This window comes from Lynx canadensis, chromosome B3, assembly GCF_007474595.2.
Source record: "Lynx canadensis isolate LIC74 chromosome B3, mLynCan4.pri.v2, whole genome shotgun sequence".
NCBI lineage: Eukaryota > Metazoa > Chordata > Mammalia > Carnivora > Felidae > Lynx > Lynx canadensis.
Window position 1 is genome coordinate 95834176 of NC_044308.2, and position 19787 is coordinate 95853962.

A 19787-nucleotide genomic window follows, 5' to 3' on the forward strand; every position below is an offset into this window, starting at 1 on the left:
TTCTTCCACAAGAAAAACTTTAAGTGTTATAAATAGTAAATTTGAAACAAAGAAGCAATTATTTGTATAGATGGGGACCAATAGTGGTAGAAAATTGTTATGATGTGTTAAGCTCACAAGTAGAAAATGCAGCTTTTATTATGGAATCTAACATTCCTGAATATTAACAAATAAAAATTTGAAGCAAATAACATGTAATTTATATCTTTCTAATTGTTTTAAGCATTAGCTAATCTTTTTCTACAAAGTATGCCAATAAATTTTGAGTCCAAGAGAACTGTATACTTCTTTCTTTAAATGATTAGGTGTTTATTTTTTTTATTTTTAAAATGTTTTTATTAAGAAGTAACAAAGCACACTTGTGTTGTACCTTCCTCACCCTTTGGTATGTTATAAAAATAAAATTGGGTGGGAAGCATAATTTCAAAACTTTCAAAACTTTGAGGAAGACTACTGCCAATCACATTATTCAAGTATCATGACCATTAATATTTTGGTGTGTATCTTCGTTATTTATATAAACACATTATATTTATATCCATATCTATCTGCATGTTGAGCTATCTGTAGTATCTAGATATATTGACATATACTATAGTTAAAACCTCTTTCTATATATAATGTAATAAAATGTATAACATTAGAATATCTTTTTTATTCATATTTTGAGAATATTCCTATAACCTTACATCTTCTTCAATAACATGATTTTAATGAGTATATCTTGTGGAGATATCATAACGAATTTAATGGGTTCCTTTTTATTAGATATTAGATCTTTTATCACGTATTTCATTTTCTCTTCTTACATAGTGATATAATTCTGTATTGTTTGGGTCTGCCTCAGATAATGTGTAGAATTTAGTAGTTAGATCAATCTGAGAGCTTTTCTTTTTAAATGAGGACATATTTACATTTATTGCTATGACTGTTGTTGCTCTTCTGTTATTTTTTTTTCTAGTATTTGACTTTTTATTTTCTTGCATTTCTTCTCTGACTATACGTATTAACTTTCTTTTCTATTTTACCCTTTCATAATTTGTAAGATATTCTACTAGTGACTATATTATGCTATTTACAAACATCTTAATTAAATTATTTTCCTAGGGGTGCCTGGGTGGCTCAGTTGGTTAAGCCTCCGACTTTAGCTCAGGTCATGATCTCATCGTTTGTGGGTTCAAGCCCTGCATCGGCTCTGTGCTGACAGCTCAGAGCCTGGAGCCTGCTTCAGATTCTGTGTTTCCCTCTCTCTCTGCCCCTCCCCACTCTCAAAAATAAATCAAAAAGAATTAAAAATACAAAATAAATTATTTTTCTAATTTTTCACTTAAAATATGAAGCCATATATTACTTTCCTTTCTAGCTTATTTCTAGAAAGTGAAATTACATAAATCTCAGACGTTAGCCAAACTCACACAAGGACATTTTGAAAAAATCAAATTAATAGATGGATTTTCCCAGAATGCTTATATTAGAATGTGGGAAATAGACTCTTTACCTGAAAATTCCATATTGAAAATCTCTCCTTTATGTAATAATGTGGTTCCCTTAAATGTTCAAAGAATTTTAGTAACTATATTATGTATGTTTATAAAATTTTTTTATATATAGCCCAGTGTCCTAAAATATGTCACTGGAGAATTAGGAACACAAAATATGAAATGTTTATGTTTTTGTATAGTGGTCTTGAAGAATCACTTTATTTTTAGTGTTTTTTTTTTTAAGTTTATTTTATTTACTTGAGAGAGAGAGAGCATGGGAGGGACAAGGAGAGAGGGAGAGACAGAGAGAGAGAGAGAGAGAGAGAAAATAGAGAGAGAGAGAGAGAGAGAGAGAGAGAGAGAGAGAGAAAGAAAGAATGAATCCCAAGCAGGCTTCATGCTGTCAGTGTGGAGCCTGACATGGGACTCAAACTCAGGTACCATGAGATCATGACTTGAGCTGAAATCAAGAGTAGGATGCTCAACAGACTGAGCCACCCAGGCACCCCTGATATCTATATCGTTTATATAAAATTTCTGTTTTCCACTTTCTACTCTCAAATTCCTATAAATTTGACAATGATGAAAGACACTCAATGTTAAAGTTATTATTCTTTCATTTCTGTCATGTTAGCAAATACATCCCTTTTGGTGGGAAGAAACCTTTGCTTTGATCTTTCATTTCAAATAAGGGACTACTTTTTGACTCAAATGATCTTTTGAGACATGTTATTTTCTCTGTCTTAATATATGCAATTAAATTCTAATAATGGTGATAATAATAAAATATTATTAAACTATTTTTAGGTAATAAGGTCATCTTTAGAGTGTTTGAATGCAAAACTGTATTACAACAATAACTCAATTGGGAATAGTCAGAATTTTCCTTAAGAATAAGAAGTTAAAGGACTGGGGGGTAACGGGCAAAATAGGTGAAGAGGACTAAGAGGTACAAACTTCCCGTTATAAAATAAATAAGTCATGGAGACAAAAAGTACAGCATAGGAAATATAGTCAATAATATTATAATAACATTGAATGGTGAAAGATGGTGACTACACTTGTGGTGAGCACCAAGTAACGTATAGAATTGTAGAATCACTATGTTGTGCACATGAAACTAATAAAAGGTTGTATGTAAAAAAATAATCCATACATTAAAAATAAATTAAAAAAATAAAGTAATAATTGGAGAAAGAAAAAGGAATATGAAGTTTAAACATTTACAAAATTATGGAAAATATTCTGATTACCTATATCCATAATAAAGGGAAGTTAAATACTCTTGCATTGTGAATAACTAATTAAAATGAGTTATTTAAGAAAGAAGCCATAGTATACATTCATCATAAGTTTAGTTTATATGTTATATTCTTTGTTTTGTTACTGTTATTAAGCAGCTCTATGGTTTTTCACATTTATTTCCAAACTGATCATAAACCAACTGTCCCTAATGAATAAACAGCTGCATACATCATATTACTATGAATATAAAGAAGTGAGAACAAACATTCCATGAACATTAAAATTCTGGGTGATTTTTAAAATTTGCATAGGAAAGTAAACAATAGCACTACAGCTTGGTGGGTGTTTTCTTAAAGTGGGTCTTTAAACTCCTAAAGCATACTCCCTTGCTAAGAAATAAAAACTTATCTGAATGCCAGGAAGGCACTTGCTCTTTAACCATACTAAATACTATTTTTATATGCTCTCTGTGTTTTTTGTTTGTTTTGTTCTAAGTAGGCTTCATGCCCAGCACAGAGCCCCAAATCGGGGCTTGAACTCAAGATCCTGAGATCCGGACTTGAGATCAAGTGTCAGAAGCTTAAGCAACTCAGCCACCCAAGAGCCCCTGCTCTGAATGTTTTAAGGGTTGTGGGGTTGTTCTGCTCTGAGTATAATTTTTTATAATGCTTATTAATTTATTTTTGAGAAAGAGAAAGAGAGAGGCAGAAGAGAGGGAGAGAGAGAATCCAAGCAGGCTCCACACTGTCAGTGCAGAGACTGAATGGCACTCCATCTGATGAATCATGGGATCCTAACCTGAGCTGAAATTGGTGGCTTAAAGGACTGAGCCACCCAGGTGCCTATCTGCTCTGAGTATCTTAGTAAGACTTACTTAAAGCAAGACATTCACCTCCTTATCTGCTGATATCATGAGAATTTCAACTCCTTAAGTGCTGGAAGATAATGGATGTCCAGAAAAATAACTCTAGATAGCTGTTGAGAGTAGGCATACAGTACTGAAGCCAGCCAGGGGGGCACATACAGGGCACATGGGCTCAAGGTCACAACGGTTGTCAAGACGTAAGGGTCTGGTCCTACAAAAATGCAGAAGGTCTGAGTGGCAACATCCAAGCTGCCATGCTCTAGAGCCTGAGGGTGAGTTAGTATTCATAAATGCACAGGCCCTCCTATAGCATAATCTTTGCTTCACTTCAGGGAGCTCTTGGGTTCTTGGGTAAAGTCTATTATAGTTATTCTTTGTAATACCTGCCTCTTTACTTAAAACTGTTTCTTATTCCCCAAATGTGGCTCTCTACGTCTTACACAGTTTTCTCCACCCTTGACTGAGTAAATACAAACTATTTACTCGTAAGAGTTCTCAAGTGAAAAGTAGAAAGTCATCTAGTCAAATAATAAACTTCTTTATTGAGAAGAAATTTGCTAGTCTATTGCATATAGTCTCTATGGGTGATTTTGAACCGGACATACCAATGTTTCTTACATATTTCCCCTACTTTAAATTCACAGAGACATTATAAGAATTCAAGAGCTTACTGTAATGACTTTTGCAAGCTACTGCAATGGCTTTCTTACTGGTCTCTCTGCCATTATTTTCTCCTACCCTCAATTTATTTCACACACTGATGGTGTTACACATTTTCTAAAGCTGAAACACTCAGTTTTTCAACAAGGAAACCTAAACTTCTTGGCTGGCATTCAAGAATCTAGATGGTTTGTCACCACGCTGTTGTTCATGGCTTGCTTTCTGCTGTTCTACTTAGTACACCATAAATCCCAGATGAGGGTGAGTCTGGTTACACTGAATGTGCCCTTAATTTCCCTGGATTGTCCTTGTACTTATGCTGTTCTCTCTACTATAATACTTCACTATTAATCCTCATGCTTTCTACTTTTGAAATCTTTTTAAACTTTAAAACACAGCCCAAATAATAAATTCTCCTTTAAACTTCCCAGGATAATTTTCAGTCACTACTCAAGTTTCTCATTTTGGGGCTTCCCACAGGATATTTCATTCTTCCTTTATTGAAATGTTTTATTATTATATCTAAACTCCCTTACTAGATGTTACTTTGTGGAGCTGATCTTGAATCTTATTTTTATTATTATTATAATTTGAAATGTTTATTTATTTTGAGAGAGAGGAAGAGAGAGAGCAAGAGAGGGAGCACAAGCAGGGAAAGGGCAGAGAGAGTGAGAGAGAATCCCAAGCAGGCTCCATACTGTCAGTACAGAACCCTAGGCAGCGCTCCAACTCAGGAACCCTAGATCATAACTTGAGAAAAAAATCAAGAGTTGGACAGTTAACCGACTGAGCCACCCAGGCACCCCATGAATCTTACTTTTAATTCTCATCACGCTAATTAGCAAAACACCTGGCACATAGTAGGTCTTTAACAGATATTTAATTTCATTAAAGATTATGATGATATATATGTGTATTAAATATTAAATTAAAATAAATATAATTAATTACATTTTAAGTAAAGTGTTATTTCATAAGAGCAAGTATTCTTTCATAGCTAAAATGTAAAGTTGTTTCCACTTCAGAAAAAAACAAAGGGCACTATTATTAGGAAAGATAAATATAGTATAAATCAACCTAGGAAACAAAAGAATGATATTTTGATTTAATAACATGCTGAATATGCACCATGAACATATGCTATTATTTGATAATTATATCTTATTTAAACTTAATCTAATGAAAATTACATGATATCCCTTATTTCAAAACAGTAAGATATTAGAATTGAGTTTTAGAATTATGTCTAAAATTATGTTATAGTGTTTAATAGTTTGAAATAGTAAGAAGTGCTCTCCGCTTGGAGATTTCTTTCAATATTTTTCTCTAAAATGCTTGAATTAACCCAATAACTATCTCTTCTTTTCTGTACTAGCATTATTTAAGGTTATACGATTTTTGTTTTGTTCGTGTTCAAGCTCCATCACTAAAACATGAGCTTAAAGTTCTTAATTCTTCTTCTATTCTTTGGTGCACTGTGCATGTATGAATATATTCATGTCAACTGATTTTTTTTAGAAGGCATGATAATCTAATTTTTGGTCAAGAAATTTTATATCAGCACAAATATCAACTATGAGAGTACATGAAAACAAAAAAATATATATTAACATTTTTGTGGAGCTCCATGAAGAGAGGAACAAAGTGATACTAAAGACACTTCTGAGTGAAAAATAGACTTCAGAATGACTGGCTCAGAAGGCAGTGACATCATCAAGATGGTGGGAGGCATAGTTCTTTCTTGAATTGACTCCCCTATAGGTGGAGAACAAGGAACGACTATTCATGGACAACACTGAGAGAATCCTAGAACATGGGGGTGAGGCTGGAGCACTCCCCTGCTTCACAGAGACCAAAACAGACTACATTAGAAAGGTAAGAGCAGTGGCCACACCTGACCACATTGCCCCTCCCCCATGCTGAGGTTGTCTCTGAGCTTATAGGTACCCCAGTGGGAAAAGAGAGCCAAGGGTACACTTCCAGCTTTCCCACTCTCATCCTCAGGAATCACTGAGGAATCTCTGGGGCTTGACCAGTAGGAATCTGATTGTGTCTGAGAAAGGGGAAGGAGGTTGCTATAACCAGCACTCAGATCTTGTCAGAACTACTGGCTCCATAGAGGATATAGCTGTATCAAAACAGGCAGTGTTAAAATATTTTGAAGCCTGGCCCACAGGTTAAATTCTGGTTTGTCCAGTTACTGGAAGTATGTTCTTTGGCTAGTTACTTAGTATCTCTGTTCCTCAGTTTCCTTGTTGGTAAAGCATAATAATAGAGCTACTGCATCGGGTTATGGTTTTAAAATACTTATTTTATGTTAGTTAAACACTGGGAACTTATCCCTTCCATATAAATGACAGTTGTAAAAATGTCAGAAGCACTTCAAATATCCAGGATCACTAATAATATGTAACACTTTTTGTAGAACTTACTCTATGCCAGGCACTTGACATATTTAATCCATCCAGTTACTTCCTGGGTTTCAACAGGAATGTAATGGCATATTTGAAACAGATAATGTAATGATAGTTGAATCTACCTCATGGAGGGGTATTGATACCGCAGGACTAGCATAGCAGGAGATCTTTACCAGCTCCAGGCCAGAAGGGGCAAATCGAGTTAACTGGACCTAGTACATGTAACTATATGAAGAGTGTTGCCAACCAGAAGCTGTGGTCTTTGATAGCTGGCTACAGCCAGTCTATAGTAACCTGGAAAGAAGAGAGGAGAATAAATGCCCCCATATCACACCCCAGCAGCTCCATCTCTGGTCTGAGATAGAAGGCAAGAGAGCTCAATGATTTGGTTCATATGAATAGGCCTCTCTAAGCGCAGAGTGGGCTAGGGATAAGTGAAGAGGGGGAATCTAGTGGGCAAACATAAGATATAAAGCACAATACTTTCTGGAATAGGAGTTATTGTTATACTCGGGTATAGATGAAAACACTGAGTCTCAGAAAGTTTGCATAATTTCTAGTACCAAATCGCTAAACAAAAGGTACAATCAAAGTTAGAACCCAGGCAATCTAGCTCCCGAGACAATGGTCTTAAACAATATGCCCTGTTGCATAGTGGGTGTCTACTGGAGTTTACACTCAGCAAAAGCAGAAATCAAATGACTCATCTTTCAGAGAAAAGTTATCCTAGAAACAGGGGAAGTCATGAGAATGATATTGCTGCTATAATTTATTTTAACTAATAAAGGATAATTGATTGAGGAAGTAGAAGTGTTAGAAACTTGGAAAAAGTGGACCTTTTGGAGTTCATAAAAATCATTAATGGGATATACAATAGAGTTGGGTATTTTATATTTGAGTGAGACATTTACAAGTGCTAAACAGGAAAACAACATCATGTTTACATTTGGATGTATGTAGTACAAGAAGAAAACAGATGGGAAAGTTATGTGGTTTAGGGCCAGCCACATTACATTGTTTGAGAATAAGTTCTCATTTTCCTTTCAACTTCTCTGTTAAGAACTGGTAGTCTGAAACTAATCATGATAACAGGGAAATTAATCCCAAGACATTTGATTGTTCAAGAGCATTGAAAAATATCAAAGCAGCTTAAGTCACTAACTAGCTCTAGTTAAATTAACTTTGTAAGGACATTTCTGCAGTCTTAACCTTTTTCTAGTTCCATTGTAGAAACTTTTGTTCAATGTCCTGATGCCCCGTATTCAACCTGTAAGAATAGTTCATTCTGCATTCCCAAACTTGCTCTGACTTTTCCATTTTTTTTTTAACCTCAGTCTCTTAATTCACTTGATTCTCCTAGTCATATGTTCCTGAAGCTTCATAGTCAACTCTCTTTCCCATTTGATGAGGCTCTACACCCAACCATTTTTTTCAGAGGCTGCTTGGTCAGCATTCTACTGTTTCTTAAATCTCTTACATTCTTTGCAATACCACTCAATTAGCTCCAGTCTTACATGACATTAATGCAAGAACCATTATAGTGAGTGTATACAAGGCTGAGTAACATTCTGGTTATGCTATGAATGATCTCATGATTTAGTCAGTCTCCCTCCTAGACTACTGTGCCATACCCTTCTTCATACCAGTATAATTTATCCCAAAGACTGCCAACAGTTACAGTCCCTAAATATAGAGCTGATCATATCACATCCCAATAATCTTCACATGTGCCCTTCCTGAATGACCAAAATTTCATTATGGATGAATAAAATAGTATAGAAGTTGTTCTAAAGTTTCTTATTTTCCTAACTGGAAGTGCTGTGGAGTGGGTGGGGAGCAAAGAAAAATGCAAGTACCTTCTCTTGGAGGAAAATCTCTGGGCTGTTTGATTATCCTACACTGATAACTCAAAAGAAAAGTGAAGCTCTAAGAAACTCTTCATAAGGTTAACCTTTGGTTTATGAATTTGGAAAAACATGTCTTTTTGTAATTATTGTAAGGCACTATGATTCTAAAAGTTTTACAGTAGAAAGTGGGATATAACCTTCAAAAATTAGTCATGCAACTATTTAATAGGAGATTTTTATGCTCACTTGTCTTTTAAGAATACCGCATAAAACAGAGAGAAAATAAAATAGCAAATTGCTGTACTATGGGCTAAACTATAAAAGGAATAAAGACTTTAGTAGTTTTTTTTGCCTTGCATTCCTAAAAATCTCTTTTAAATTCTGTAATAAAGTTATCATTCTACAAATTTAAATACTCTAATGATGTTAATGATACTAGATTCAGTCATTTCCATCATTTTTAGTTAAACTTTCCTAATTTTAAGAAACAGAGGGAAGATGAAATCTACCATGATGGACAACACAATACTAATTTGAAGGAATATTATATTCCCTCAGGAGTAAGTATTTCTCCTCCAAGCAGTGCCCAGATAGTGCATCTCTAATTATTTCAATTTATTAGACTTAATAATTTTACTCACAACAGAATGAGACAGTTAAAATATCATTTCACAGATAAGGAAATTGAGGTGCACAAAGTTGAAATAATTTGCCCAGGGTCACATTGTTATTGAGAGCTAGAGCGGGAATTTAAGCCCCAGTGTTTTGGGTCATATTGTACATTCCTAGAGCTTTCCATTTCAGACCATGCTTCCAATCAATATTTTTAGTAGACTATTTATCATGGCAAATATTCCAAATCCAATTACAGAAGTACTCAGGGGTGAGTTAAATTTTGGCCTCCAAATGCTGCTTGCTGGGACTGTGGTAATGGTCCCTCAAGAACTGTCTTGATTTATCTGTGGTCTTTCCTCTTGGCTTGTTTCAGAGGGCTTAAATGCTGCTTCCACAAATATCTCACTGTCCTGTTATCACCACCATTCCTAAGGTTTTCTTACATCTGCAAGGGGCAGTCATCTGCCCCTACACTAACTCTGCTTCTTGTAGTGGTATTTTATTTTCTGTTTCCAGCCATCTTGTAGAGGATCTTTTCTGTTCCTTTGAAACTTCAATATTTAGAAGGAAACATTTTATTCCTGAGTAAGTCCTGCGAGGAAGAAAACAAATTCTCACAAACAATGCAATTGTTTTCAGGTGGCTTTTTTCCTCCTCAAATTTAAACCACCTTCTGTTCCAAGAACATTTACATAAGTAGTTGAAAGGTTGTTAGACAGAAATGCCAATGTGGTGAATGGTGAATTTTCTTTTTAATCCTCTGCTATCCACCTGCATTTACATCTGTTCACCTCTCTTACATAAGACTATGTGATAATTCATGGTATAAATTATTTGTCTTACCTTGGTAATGATGTTTAAAAAAATGACACAATGCTTTAAACAATTTTTTTCAATAACTAAAGCCCATTTAAGACCTTACTAGTGGGGCGCCTGGGTGGCGCAGTCGGTTAAGCGTCCGACTTCAGCCAGGTCACGATCTCACGGTCCGTGAGTTCGAGCCCCGCATTGGGCTCTGGGCTGATGGCTCAGAGCCTGGAGCCTGTTTCCGATTCTGTGTCTCCCTCTCTCTCTGCCCCTCCCCCATTCATGCTCTGTCTCTCTCTGTCCCCAAAAAAATAAATAAACGTTGAAAAAAAAATTAAAAAAAAAAAAAGACCTTACTAGTGATAACCAAGAATAATTTGTAAATCATTAGATTTCTTAACCTGAGTTTTTGAATGATTTGAATTGCTAGGTCTCTCAGGGCACCTGGGTGGCTCATTCAGCTAAGCATTTGACTCTTGATATGAGCTCAGGTCATGATCTTGCTGTCCTGGAATTGAGCCACGTGATGGCCTCCGTGCTGAGCATTGAGTCTACTTGGGATTCTCTCTCTCCCTCTCTCTCTGTCCCTCCTGAGTTAATGCATGCATGCGTGCTCTCTTTTTCTTCTCTTTCTCTTTCTCTCTCTCTTTGTCTTCCTCATTCTCTTTCTCTCAAAGTAAATAAAGTTTGAATCCATAGGTCTTTCTTTCCTCAGTTGTCTCTGCAAAGACACAAAAAATAGGTATTGTTTGATAAAAAATTCCCTATATATCAAAGAATTCCCTCCCTAATCAATACAAATTATACTTAGAAAAATCTGACTATGGGCACTTGGGTGGCTCAGTTGGTTGAGCATCTGACTTTGGCTGAGGTCATGATCTCATGGTTCACGAATTGAATCCCACGTGGGGCTCTGCGCTGGGTAGGGCCAGCTCAGAGCCTGGAGCCTGTTTCGGATTCTGTGTCTCCCTGTCTTTCTGCCCCTCCCTGACTCACTCTCTCTCTCTCTCTCTCTCTCTCTCTCAAAAATAAAGATTAAAAAAAATTTTAAAAAGAAAAAATATGCTTCATATTCATATTCATATGCTTTTCTATACATTTTGAAAATATATACTAGATGAAATAAATAGAATTAAATAACTGTAGGAATTCTCAACACTTTTCACAAAGTCCAACTTTTTTTTTTTTTAATTTTTTTTTCAACGTTTATTTTTTTTGGGACAGAGAGAGACAGAGCATGAACGGGGGAGGGGCAGAGAGAGAGGGAGACACAGAATCGGAAACAGGCTCCAGGCTCTGAGCCATCAGCCCAGAGCCCGACGCGGGGCTCGAACTCACGGACCGGGAGATCGTGACCTGGCTGAAGTCGGATGCTTAACCGACTGCGCCACCCAGGCGCCCCAAAGTCCAACTTTTTGGACAAGTAAGTCTCGCTAAATAAGCACTCAAAGCAAAAAGTGTAGTGTACCTTACATAATATTGTAGCTGATTTGGAGTTATAGTCAAATGACTCTTCCAGTTTTCTTTGTAAGACCCAGGTGATTAGGCACATAGTATTTGGAGTTTTTGCATTATCAGCTTTATATCAGTTATGGAAGGCAAATCCAGGTGCCCTGGAAAAATTCTGAATCGTCAATAATTGAAAGGTGGGTTCTTTAGATTATAGAAGATTTTAACTGATTCCTACCAAGATCACAATATACACGATGTTAGGATAGGAATTAGAGTTTTTGGTAGAGTTTTACTGCTGTTTACACAGTCTTTTGCATAGTCAATCCTATTCATCTAAAATAGATACAACAGATAATTAGTAGAGAGGAAGGCAACCTCCCTGGTAACACAGTCACTCGAATCATCCCACCATACATCACAAATTATACACAGGTAATCTGGTGGGAGTGGAAAGGGCAGGAAGGTGTGTTTAATTTAACTGAAGGGAAGCTACCAGGTAAAATAGATTATCTAAACTAGAGATCAGTTCTACATAATGGGAAGGTGTGGTCAGGCACTCAGGATGGAGTGTGAAATTCAGCAAACTAAGTGATACAGAAATCAAATGCCCATGGGCAACATGGGTAAACTAACATTCCCTGTTCAGTCTAAAGCTCATGTCACAGTCTGAACGTTCAGCCATTAATAACCAGGCATGGAGTGTATTATTATTGGTTAGTAAAAATAAATTACATTTCTATCTATATCTCTCTATATCTCACTTTATATATAATGAAATGTGTTCAAAGACGTCACACATCATGATAATTTTACCATCCATTATTTAAAACCATCCAAGGAAGATGTTATTCTTACGCTGAGGGGAAAAGCGAGAAGTCAGAACAAGAATGGAGCTTGACACTTGACTGGGTGTTCTGAGGCAAAAGCTTACTTGTCTTCTGCTCTTTACTAGAATTAAGTTCATGCCTGAGCTCACACAGGAAGCTCAGGAACATTTGTGGAACAGGAAACCACACAATTCCAACCCTGTAATTTGTTTCCATTCCTACGCAGAATAGACGTGTTCTTCTTATAGTTGTCTGCTCTAGGTCTGATGAGGTGGAAAATTATATGGGAATCCTGGGAATGGCCATGTTGCGATAAGAACCATTGTTCAAAAACTAGGCAAACTGGACTTATATGACTGGATTTTAAAAGAGAAAGTGATGCATTTGACCAATAATTACTAAACTCTGCTGCTGCTGCTGCTGGGACTAGTCTTAGTGGTGTGTGTGTGTGTGTGTGTGTGTGTGTATGCATAGGCATATAATATGTACATATGTATCTATAAATATGTACTTAATATTTTGTGTGAAACGTGAAATAAGATAAGAAAATATGCTCAGTTTTCACTAGACTAAATTTATTAAATGTAAAGAATTATTTTTCATTTATAGATATTGAGTTTCAGATATTTTAGGAAAAATAAATTGCTCTTTTATAAAATAATAGTATAAAATTAAGTAGTGAAAATAGCTGTTTTTTAAAAAAAATTTTTATTAGTACAGACTATGTGCCGCATTGTATTTAGTTATTTATAAAAACTACTCCTGAGGTGCATGCCTTAAAAAATGGCCATATATTATTTGTTGCTTCTCTAAGAGGTGGAGTTTACTCTTTCTTCTAATCCCTGTGATTTGCTATGACCAATAGAAAGTGGCAGAACTAACCTTTTTTTTAAAAAAAACGTTTATTTATTTAAAGTTTATTTATCTGAGAGAGAGAAAGAGAGAGCGCACGTGCAGGGGAGGGGCAGAAAGGGCAGAGAGGCAGAGAGGGAATTCCAAGCAGGCTCCACACGGACAGTGCAGAGTCCGATGAGAGGCTCAAACTCACAAACCCTGAAATCATGACCTGAGCCAAAGTCATGCTTAACTAAGCCACCCAGGTGCCCCTAAATGTTTATTTATTTTTGAGAGAGAGAGAGAGAGAGAGAGGATCAGAAGTGAGCTCTGCACTGACAGCAGCAGTCTGAAGCGGAGCTTGAACTCTTGGAGCTGTGAGATCATGACCTGAGCCTACTTCAGATGCTTAACCACTGAGCCACCTAGGCGCCCCTGGCTATTTATAAATACTGCCCTTGAGGTGCACATACCTTAAAAATGGTCACATATTATTTGTTGCTTCTCTCTTTAAGATGTGGAGTTTACTCTCTTTCTTTCCAATCCCCATGATTTGCTATGACCAATGGAACATCAGAAGGAATATTTTTGTTACTTCTCAGCCTCATCCTCAGGGTGCTTTTATAAATTCTACTTGTGGGGAATAAGCTTAGGAATTTCCTGAGCTTGCACTAATGGGTTAACAAGGTGCGTTTCTTTTGCTAATTAGCTCTGCTCTGGGCAACTTTGCCCTGCTGTGGCATAAACTACACCTTTGCCCTATACTGGGGGCCTATGCCTAACCTAATCTTGTTTACCCAAACTTGGGTGTGTACATCCTATGGCTTTCTAATTCTTTATGCCTTGTTAACCCATTGGGGCAAGCTCAGGGAATCCCTAAGCTTATTCCCCACACTACTCTCACTTGGAATTCTGTTTACCTCAATGTAAGAAACTCCAGTGCTCCTGCAACGGGGCACAGGGAGAAGATTAAGGCACTTCAGCAAACCACCGGAGTTGTGAGCATGGCCGTCTTGAACTACCTAACTTTGCAGTCTCTGGATGACGATGAATTTCATGAATGATTCCAGGAGACAGCAGCAGAAGCGATGCCTTGCTGAATCCAGCCCAGACTGCAGAATCCTGAGTAAATTCAGTGGTTACTATTTCAAGCCACTTAGTTTGGGGTTGGTTTGTTATGCAACAAGGGTGATATAATACACTTCATTATTTACTATGCTGCTACAGCACTTCTCCCTTATTGTGGATTTGCTTTCTGCAGTTTCATTTACCTGTGGTCAACAGGGGTCTGGAAGCAGGTGATCCCCCTCTGCTATATCATCAGAAGGTCAGTGGTAGCCTAATGCTCCGTCACACAGCCTATATAATTCCCCTCACTTCATCTTATCGTGTGGGCATTTCATCATCTCACATCACAGGAAGGGTGAGTACAGTATAATGAGATATTCTGAGGAAGAGCATATTCACATAACTTTTTATTATATATTATTATTATTTATAATGTTTTTATACTGTAATAAGTGTATTGTTACAGTTGTTCCACTTTATTATTAGGTATTTTCTTAATTTCTTACTGTGCCTAATTTATAAATTAAATCGTATCATAGGTATAGCTGTAGAGGGAAAAAAAAACTTATATAGGATTCAGTATGATCCGCAGTTTCAGCCATCCACTGGGTGTCTTGAGCATACCCCCTGTGGCTAAGGGAGGACTACTAGTATAACTTTCTAGTATGCTATTACTGTCCCCATTTTACAAATGAGGAAATAGAGGCTCAGAGACATTAATAACTTGTGAAAGTCATACTTCTAGCAAATGGCATTTCTTAGATTCACATGTAGGGCAAAATTTTAGAACCTAGGATGTTAAGAAGATATTTAAGTATTCATACCTGTTTAACAATGTTGACAATGCTGTATTAGTCCTTTACTTGAAAAATTACCATTCAGTGAAAAAGAAAACACTTAGAAACTACTTTCAGAATATTTCTCACATAATAAAGCACAAGACAGTTATAGTTAATAAAATCTCTCCATATGTCCATTGCTTTATGTCTTGTCTACAGTTCCTGAAAGCCATGATCAAGGAAAAGTTTAGCACATAGATAGTTTATTTGGGAAGTTATCCCAGGGAGCGGAAGTTAAGGAAACAACAAAACAGGGAAATGAGAAAAACATCCAAGGATGCAATATTAGGTGGGCTTTTGCTCCTGGCCACGTGAGCTCTAGCCAGGTGGACCTCCTGAGGACTCTTATGAAATTAGCTCAGAACTCCCTGCAGCTGGAAGAAAAGGAGAATAATTTATCCTCATTAAGTAGAGTGGTTTCATGAATGTTAACTGCTCACAGTTCCAGGGAACCCATACTTCCTAGAGTAGGACAGGAGAAATACAAGGCAATGGGATGAGGCAAGGTTCTTTCCAGAATATCTTCACAAAGCCGGTCAGAGCCTACAAAGAAATGGTAAGCAGAAGTAGGCTGGAGGAAGGCTGGAACCAGGAGGATTTGAGGTGGCCATAAGATGCATCATATCTATATATCTATATATCTAATCTATATATCTATATATCTATATATCTATACTTAAATACATTTCTTTAGAAGACACAGCAAGAATACTGCTTTGTGTAAATTCTTCCTGAGGTTAAATAGCCTTAGGTTGAATTTGCTGAGACCAAAATTAGAAAGATTAGTACAGGGAAGAAAGCGTAAGCACTTCCCTTTGTGACATCTGACTTCTAGAGATGCTTCCTGCCCAATGTCAAGAGCAAACTAAAAGAGATGTTAAACTGCATGTGGTATTTGACCTTGTCTGAACTTTCATTATTTTGCATCCCTGCCCCCACTTTCTTTTTTGCTTCTGAAAGCCAGGCATTAATAATATATCCATGCAAGAGGAATGCTAAAATTCTCTTAATGAGCTACCCTCACATTCAGTTAGATAAGGTCAAAAAGGAAAGTGCACTTTATATTTGAGCCAAGCCAACTACTCATAGCAATGTCAGTGTAAGAGAAGCAATTTGAACTCAACATTAATTAGCTTTTTAGTGGGCTGTAAAACTTGCTCAATGTATGAAATACTTCATAATTATAGGAGATTATGGCCATATTCTGAAGAACAGAAGCAGAAAGACCCCGAATAAAGCAAATTGCATTTAGGTCTGAATTCTAAGAAAGTTCAATGCATTTCATATCTTTGGGAATGTTTTGAAATAATTTTAATATTGTGAGTTTCACAAACTTTTAAGAAATGCTGAATAACTGTGTTATGCATGCAATGGCAAAAGTGCAAATTAATATTTACAGTGCATAGTAAGTTACATGAAATAAGATTTCTTATCACCTGGCACTAAGTGTTTCAAAGAAATCAATCTACTCACTACAGCTATAGTATGGTACTCTGAACACATATCAAGGGCATGCTGTTACATCCATAACCAAGTATAATAATTTATGTTCCCTTATTTGGAAGGGGCAGACGCTTTGCTCTTACAACAAACTTGGCTTTGCTGTAACTGAGACCTTTGAATATCCATACACATATATTATGGGTTCCTTCCAGACCACTGTCAATTTCCTTCCTTTTAAAGGCATTTCGCATTGTTGCTTTCCTTTTCCGTTTTTAACTACTTATTTCAAATTCATTTCGAAGTTACAGAAATGAGTTGAAGAATAGTAAAAAATACATCATTTACTTTTAATTCAGATACTTAATTCAACTTATAAAACTTTTCCCAGTAATATACTTCTTGAATTATGCATCTTGTTTATAATTACATTTGTATACTTCATTGTAAACTATAGTTTCATTCATCTAGAAACAAAAGGTACATCAGAAGAGATCATGAAATTAAAACCTCAAAGTGAACAAATAGTTCATAAAGGACAGATGGCAAATAAAAAGGAAAAATATATTTAATTTTATGCATTCTTAAAATAAGTGTGAACATTTACTGGATTGACAAATATTTTAAAGCTTGATGATATTCAATAATGTGAGGACTTAAGCACATATTCTCATAATATTGGTGAGTGTAAAATGAAAAATTAGAATTGGAAGCCAATTTGGAAACAGCTATGGCCAATTGCTATTAGATTTGTGAGAAATTTTTTGCTTTGCATTTTTTTCTCCTAGTTTTCATTCTGATAATAGTGTCCTCTCTAATGAAGTTATCTTTACTTCAGTGCAACCAGAATCATCAGACTTTTTCTTATTTTTCATTTTGTTTTGACTTACTGGTGAATTATGAAAAATATTTTCCTGTATTCAATATTTTTCAATTATAAAAATATACTTAAAATTTAAAATGGAAAAACATCTTGCATTGTATTTAGTGCACAAGAGGCTGGGATTTAAAGGTTAAGGTCTATAAAAATAGATACACAATCATTGCCTAAACCATTATTGAAAATTTAAAGAACATTTGTGAAATGCTTTTGAAATGAAATATTTTTGAAGTCTGCTGAAGGATGTAACATAGATATGCAAATGTCAATTACAAGTCTATTTTACTAATATTGATTTAATTTATATTCTCCAACTTATATGAAAAATAAGGTGGAGCCCAGTATTCACTTTCCTTTGTTTCCTAAGAAGTTGTACCAGGTGTGATGGGAGTGAATGTCATTTACAGAGAGTAGTTTCCCCCTAATTACTGAATGACATCGGTGTGGGATTGTGTAACAAAATAATCCTCAGTTCGCAAATTAATATTGGTAGCTTCACTGACAGTTCTTGAGGTAGGAACTAAAGGCTCAATCTGGGAACCTTTCAAATCCCAAAATCTGCTAAATAATTCTTTAGTGATTAAAACATAGTTTGTTATCCATAACCATCTTAAGTCTGCAGAGAAAAAAAATTAGTAAGCTGGATATGAAAAGTGAAATTCAAATGTCAAAAGTTCACATGTGATATGTACTTAAAATCTAAATAGGATATCCATATTACAGAATTTCTGTTGGCTTATTGGCCTTTCAAGTTGAGGTATAAATTGATGCCAAATATGTTAGAGTCAAAAGCTGTTACCTTTCTTGAATCCTTTATTACTATTGATAGTGCATTTTTTTAAGTTTGTTTATTTTGAGAGAGAGAGAGGGAGCAGGGCAGAGAGAGAATTCCAAACAGGCTCCACACTGTCAGCACAGAGCCCGACATGGGGCTTGAACTCACAAATCATGAGATCATGACCTGAACTGACAGCAAGAGTCAGATGCTTAACTGACTGAGCCACCCAGGCATCTCAATAGTGTATTCTTAAGTAGTAGAATCCAGTGTCACATTTTATATACTTATTATCAGCACCCCAACACCATAACCTCAAGAAAAAATTACCATGGTCCCAATGTTATCTTTGGCTTCTAAATGAGACCTTTTTTCTTTTATGACCTCTACTTACTCGGAAGTATAAAAGGACTCTTCTACACACATATAGATATCTAAATAAATGTCTTTTTTGAAAATAGATCGTAATTTATTCTGAGATAAAAAGATACATTTTGAATTTACAAATAAATATAAATATAACTTGTTTAAAAATATAAATCACTCAAAGTTTCGGTCCATTTGGTTTCATAAATAGGAAATGAGTAGTCGATACTGAAGACAAATATTAGTATTACAAACTTTCAAAATGAAAAGACCCCAAAGTTTATGGATTCGTAAGTTTTTATGTAATATCCTTAGTAAATTGTCACACAGTATCTGTGAACTTACTAATGAAGGTATGCCCCCTTTCCAAATGTTTTGGGATAGCCTAATTATTAGAAATATTCTCCCTAAAAACATAAGTCTGATAACACTAAAAAGGTAGCTTTCAATATAGTTGTGGAAACCAGGAGAATTAGCAAATGCTACATATCGACCTCTCCTCACCTCATCTTAGAGAGCAATTAAACTTTTACCAACATAATAATTTTTTTGACTACTCTGTTTTATATTCATGTATGTTGTGTTTATCAATAGAACATTCCTTTATATTGCTGAGTAATATTCCACTGGGTGAATATGCTGTATTTGTTTATTTTAGAGGTTCTCAACTGAGGTAATTTCCCCCTCTCAGGGTATGTGTGGCAATGTCTGAAGATATTTTTGATTGTCATTAACAGTGGGGTTACTAGTGACACCTTTTGGATAAAGGGCAAGGATACTGCTGAATTTCCTATAATACACAAGATAGTTTCCACAACATATTATTATTTGGTCTAAAATGCAAATATTGCTACTCTTGAGAAATATTACTCTTATTTTGGTGGATATTTGTCTCGTTTCATGTTTATGTCAATTATACATAAAGTAGTTTGAAGATGTTTTTAGATCTCTTTTGGGAGACCTATGCATTCATATTTCTTACATAAGTAATTAGGTGTGGGAATGTGTACGTTCAGTTTCAGTAGATACTGGCAAAGAGTACATCAAAGTGGTTGTTCCTGTTTACACTCCTATCAGCAATGTATAGGTGTAAAGTTATTCCGGGTGCTTGGGTGGCTCAGTCGGTTAAGCATCTACCTTTGTCTCAGGTCATGATATCACGGCTCATGAGTTTGAGTCCCGTGATGGGCTCTATACTAACAGCTCAGAGGGTGGAACCTACTTTGGATTTGGTGGATTCTGTGTCTCCCCCTCTCTCTGCCCCTCCCCTGCTAGCGCTCTGTCTCTCTCTCAAAAAAACAAAACAAACAAACAAAAACACATTAGGGAGTAAAGTGATTTACCTTCTTCACCAACACTTGAACTTTTT